The sequence below is a fragment of the Trichechus manatus genome, unplaced genomic scaffold (genome assembly GCF_000243295.1).
Source record: "Trichechus manatus latirostris isolate Lorelei unplaced genomic scaffold, TriManLat1.0 scaffold00137, whole genome shotgun sequence".
In the NCBI taxonomy this organism is placed as follows: domain Eukaryota; kingdom Metazoa; phylum Chordata; class Mammalia; order Sirenia; family Trichechidae; genus Trichechus; species Trichechus manatus.
Window position 1 is genome coordinate 2,425,355 of NW_004444073.1, and position 6,269 is coordinate 2,431,623.

A 6,269-nucleotide genomic window follows, 5' to 3' on the forward strand; every position below is an offset into this window, starting at 1 on the left:
AAAAGGAAAGGGAAGCAAGCAGAGAGTTGGGGACCTCATACCATCAAGAAAGCAGTGCCAGGAACAAAGCGCGTCCTTTGGACCCGGGGTCCCCATGCAGAGAAGCTCCTAGTCCTGGGGAACATTCAGGAGAGAGAAAGCTTTCCCCTGGAGCTGATGCCCTGAATTTGGACTTTTAGCCTACTTGATTGTGAAGAAATAAATTTCTCTTTGTTAAAGTCATCCACTTTTGGTATTTGTGTTATAGCAGCACTAGATGACTAAGACAGAAGGCATGCTTATTTGCGTAAAAATATGGTACTCAACATCATTAGCCATTAGGGACAATCATAACTAAATGGAAAAAGACAGACAGTACCAAACATAGGCAAACATGAGTTGCAACTAAAACTTTCATATATTACTGGTAAGGATATAAAAAACAGTACAATCACTTTAGAAAAAGGTTTGACAATTTCTTATAAACACCTACCCAATGATCTGGAAATCCAGGCCTAGGTATATGCCCACCCAAATACTTTTACGTGAATCATCATAGTAACTTTACTTATAATATTCTAGACTGAAGACAACAGAGATGTCCATCAATACAAAGGAACAAACTGATGTGTTCAACAATATGGATGAATCTCACAGACATGCTGAGTGAAAGAAGTCAGACGCAAAACTGTATTGTATGATTCTATTTATATGAAATTCAAGAACAGGCAAAATTAATGTATGTGAAAAGAAGTCGGAAAAATGGTTGCCTATAGGGATGGAGACTGACTGAAGGGGGCAGGATGAAAATTGCTGGGGTGATGGACATTGTCAATATTTTTTTTTTTTTTTAAATATTTTATTGTACTTCAGGTGAAGGCGTACAGAACAGATAGTTTCTCATGTAACAGTAACACACATGCTGTTTTATGACATTGGTTAACAACCCCACAACATTTTAACCCTCTAAATACCCAACTTTTTTTTTTTTTTTTTTTGGTGAAAATACACATAGCCAAAGATACGCCATTTCAAAAATTTTTTTTTACATACACATTTAAGTGACATTGACCAGAATACCATTTTGAACTTTCATTTTGAAGCCTCCTGATTTGCAACTTTTTGAATCTGAATTAAACTCTTCTTTTATTTTACAGAAACTGTGTTTCGTTTTTAACAGTTACTGGGTGTCAGAAGCGAGACCAAAGTGACCAGCCTGAGGCCTCAAAACCCTCAGTGGACATGGGCGAAGGATCCCACTGAGCGTTTTTAGGCTCTCCATTTCCATGAGGAGGCTTGGAGGCCATTTGATAAGTCCTCTAGGATCACAAGCTCTGTCTTGCTATGTTGCACTCAGCTCCATTTTGTTCTGATTTTGGTTTGTGTCTGCAGATGTTTGTATCTGTCTTTTTGTGTGGTCATGGGTTCTGCTGAATCTAAGCCTGCAGATTTCCCTAGTGGATCTCCTGCTACATGTCCAAGACTTATGGGCCCCACTCATGTTTGTATTTAGAACTCTCACATGCCCTCACCAAAGATAGTTGTCTGACCGGTGGCCACTTTTGGGTTTGTTTGAATTGGGAAAATAGGTATACCTGAGATCTAAATTAGAGAACTGTAGAACTAAACAAAAAATTTAGGATGCTTATTTTCTTGGGTATTTAGAAGCTTCCAAAAATGTATCAATGATTCTAAATTGGCTTCTTTACAAGACATAGTACCCAAATTAACCAAGATTAATAAGTTTCTTAATGAGGAAACACACAAGACAGTTGATGAGTCCACTCCTTCTGACCTCGCTGCTCCTCCTCTATCTTTGTACCCTATTCTCCCTCTGTATCCTGGAAAAGATCCTGATCTGTCTAAATGCCATTTGCAGATTACGATCTGTCGCTTGGCCCTAAACCTCCTCTGGTATTTCATATGCCCTTTAAGGTTAAACCAGTTGAAGGGTGATAGAACAAACCCCTCATAATTATTCTCTCTCCCTTGTCTAAAGCCAAATTAAGACCAATAGCTAAGGAGTTTCCAAAACCTATCGAGGACCCTCAAGATTCTAAGCTTAGGCTTAGATTAATTTATGCTTACCAACCTTGTCTGGTTGATCCATGTCAGTTAATTCATATGCTAGATGGATCAGGAGAATCACAAAATTTGAGTAGCTTCACCAGTTGGAAAGAAGCCAATAAATCTACTCATCTCAAAAATCATATCAATTGAGCATCTTATTATGATGAATCAAAAGCTATTGCTAAAGAACTACTAGATACAATTCCAAAGGCTTTGCCCTGTAAAATTGATTGGGAAAGAATTGAGGACTGCAAATGAGAACCTGATGAATCTGTGCATAACTTTGAAGAAAGACTCATCACGGCTTTCTCTGAGCACTCCAGTCTGGGGCTTGCAAAAACCAGAATAGCTTTCAATTCTGTGTTTATCAGTGGTCACAAACCAGAATTGGCAACCTTAGTAATGTATCATCGACTGGACTGGGAGACTATTCCCATAATCGAACTTACTAACATAGCCAAAAAGATGGCCGACACTCTCCAAACAAATACAGCTAAGAAACCAAATCACATAATGGCTCTGCAGCTCCAATAGCTGCAAACTCCTTTTATAGGCAATAATCCTAGGCTACCCTCTTCTGGAGTGTGCCATTATTGCAAGATACCTGGACACTGGAAAAAGCACTGTCGTAAATCAAAATACACTCCAATCTATGCCAGGGAGTGTCCTTAGGATCCTTATCTGAAAGCCACTCCTTCCTCTTATGTAATACTACACCTCTTGATCTTTTAGGATGAGATTTATTAAGTGAGTGAGATGCTCCATAATCTTTGATATAAAGGGAAAAATAACCCTAAAATTTTGGGAGAAATGCCCAATAGACCTCTTATGTCACTTAGAGGCTTTGGCAATGGATAAGGATACCTCTACTTTAGAAAGAGAGCAAACATTGTTATCCTCTGTGTCCCCAATGTTACGGGCTTCTTCCTCCACAGATGTGGGAAGAATACATAGTGCACAACAAATTAAAGTTCAAATTGACTCAATGAAACCACTTCCCAGGATTTCCCAATACCCTCTAAGACAGGAGGCAATTCAAGGGCTAACCTCTGTTGTTGATGAATTTATTAATAAAGGGCTAATAATGCCTTGCACTAGCCCATGTAATACCCCAATTCTTCCAGTTAAGAAACTAAATGTAAAGAATTTGAGATTTGTTCAAGACCTTAGGGTCATCAATCATCTGATGATTCCTCAATTTCCGGTAGTTCCAAATCCTCATCTTTTGTTGTCTCAGATACATCCTGAGGCTAAGGTATTTACTGTAGTGGACCTATGTGGTGCTTTCTTTAGTGTCCTGGTCAGTATTGGAAAACGTATAGCAAGAATGTTCCTTAGAAGCTATGATGGGGAGACTTCATCTCATGTACTTCAGACTTGTTATCAGGAGGGACCAGTCCTTGGAGAAGGACATCATGCTTGGTAAATTAGAAGGTCAGTGAAAAAGAGGAAGACTCTCAACAAGATGGATTGACACAGTGGCTGCAACAATGAGCTCAAATATATCAATGATTGTGAGGATGGCACAGGACTGGGCAGTTTCATTTTGTTGTACATGTGGTCACTCTGAGTCAGAACCGACTTGATAGCATCTAACAGCAAACACCCTGATAGTCAATATTTATTTGCCTTCACTTGAGACTGAATTCCAATATACCTGGACCATCATGCCGCAGGGCTTTAGTGAATCTCCCAGCTATTTCACTCAAGTCTTAAAGGCTGATATAGAGGATCTCATGTTTCCAAATAATTCTCTCCTTATTCAGTATGTTGATGATTTGCTACTTTGCTTGAGGAACCCTCAGACTGTGAAGAAGATTCTATATATCAACTTAATTTCTTGGCTGCCAGAGAGCACAAAGCCTCTGTCTTAGTTATCTAGTGCTGCTATAACAAAAAATACCTCAAGTGGATGGCTTTCACAAACAAAAATGTATTCTCTCACAGGCTAGGAGGCTAGAAGTCTGAATTGAGGGTGCCAGCTCCAGGGCAAGGCTTTCTCTCTCTGTCAGCTCTGATGGAAGGTCCTTACCATCAATCTTCCCCTGGGTCTAGGAGTTTCTCAGTGCAGGGACCCAGGGCCCAAAGGATTCACTCTGCTCCCAGCTCTTCTTCCTTGGTGGTAGGAAGTCCCTCTCTCTCTCTGTTCACTTCTCTCTTTTATGTCTCAAAAGACATTGATTCAAGATACAACCTAATCCTGTAAATGTATCCTGCCTCATTAAAATAACTGCCTCTAACCCTGCCTCATTAACATCATAAAGGTTAGGATTTACAACACATAGGATAATTACATCAGATCACAAAATGGAGGACAACCACACAGTACTGGGAATCATGGTCCTAGCCAAGTTGACACACATTTTGGGGGGACGTAATTCAATCCATAACAGCCTCTAAAGATAAACTTCAATTTGTTAAAATCCAAGTTAAATATTTAGGCCATATTCTAACTTCACAGGGGATCCAATTAGATTCACAAAGACTTTAAACCATTTGTAGCTATCCCTTGCCCCCCCAGAAAAAAAAAAGCGTAGAGGTTTTGGGGCCTTTGTGGTTACTGCTGCAGCTGGATTTCAAACTTTTCTTTGATTGCTCAACCACCCTATGCTTTTGTCATGGATTGAATTGTGTCCCCCAAAAAATGTGTGTAGCAACTTGGGTAGGTTATGATTCCCAGTATTGTATGATTGTGTAATCTGATGTGATTTCCTTATGTACTGTAAACTCTATCACTATGATGAGGTTATATGTGATCTCCTTATGTGTTGTAAATTCTGTCACTGTGATGAGGTTATGCTGATGAGATTTACAAGATTTGATAGTGTCTTAATCCAATCTCTTTTGAGATATAAAAGAGAGAAGCTAGCAGAGACACATGGGAACTTCATACCACCAAGAAAGCAGTGCCGGGAGCACAGCGCATCCTTTGGACCTGAGGTTCCTGTGCAGAGAAGCTCCCAGACCAAGGAAAGACTGATGCATTACAAGTACCTTTCTGCAGAGCCGACAGAGAGAGAAAGTCTTCTCATGGAGCTGATGCTCTGAATTTGGACTCGTAGCCTACTGGAATATGAGAGAATAAACTTCTCTTTGTTAAGGCCATCCACTTGTGGTATTTCTGTTAGAGTAGCACTAGATGACTAAGACAGCTTTGCTTAAAACAGAGAACCCAGAACTTCTGTGATGGACTCCTGAACAAATAGAACATTTCTGTAAACTTAAGAGGACTCTAACCAATCCCCTAGCTTTAATCCTACCTAGCTATAACAAACCGTTTTCATTATTTGTTCATGAAAGAAACGGAAGTGCCTTAGGAGTTCTTAATCACATGGAAATCAGCAAAGACCTAATAACTATTATAGTGTCCAATTAGATCCTGAAGCCAGAACCTATCTACCTTGCTTGAGAGCAGTTACAGCTACTGCCAAACTGGCTGAAGCCATTGCTGACATTGTTATGGGAAATGATTTAGATGTGCTCATCCTACATTCGGTAGAATCCTTATTAAATTCTGCACTCACTCAGCATATCTCCGTTAGCTGACCACTTCTTATGAAATTCTTCTTTTATTCCATTGTTATGGATTGAATTGTGTCCCACAGAAATGTGTGTCAACTTGGCTAGCCCATGATTCCCAGTATTGTGTGATTGTCCACAATTTTGTCATCTGATGTGATTTTCCTATGTGTTGTAAATCCTACCTCTATGATGTTAATGAGGCGGAATTAGAGGCAGTTATCTTAATGAGGCAGGACTCAATCTACAAGATTAGGTGGTATCTTGAGCCAATCTCTTTTGAGACATAAAAGAGAGAAGTGAGTAGAAAGACAGGGGACCTCATGCTGAAAAGAACACAAATCTGGAAGCAGAGCGCATCCTTTGGACCCAGGGTCCCTGTGCCTGAGAAGCTCCTAGACAAAGGGATGATTGATGACAAGGACCTTCCCCCAGAGCTGACAGAGACAGCAAGCCTTCCCCTGGAGCTGGCACCCTGAATTTGAACTTCTAGCCTCCTAGACTGTGAGAGAATACATTTCTGTTTGTTAATATCATCCACTTGTGGTATTTCTGTTATAATAGCACTAGATAGCTAAGACAGCCCTCCACACATTCATCTATGTTGCAGCAGGCTGCTTAATCTTACTACTCTCTTACCTTTGCCTAAAGATGGAACTCCTGACCATGGTTGCCTGGATTTGATTGAACAACTGTTAATT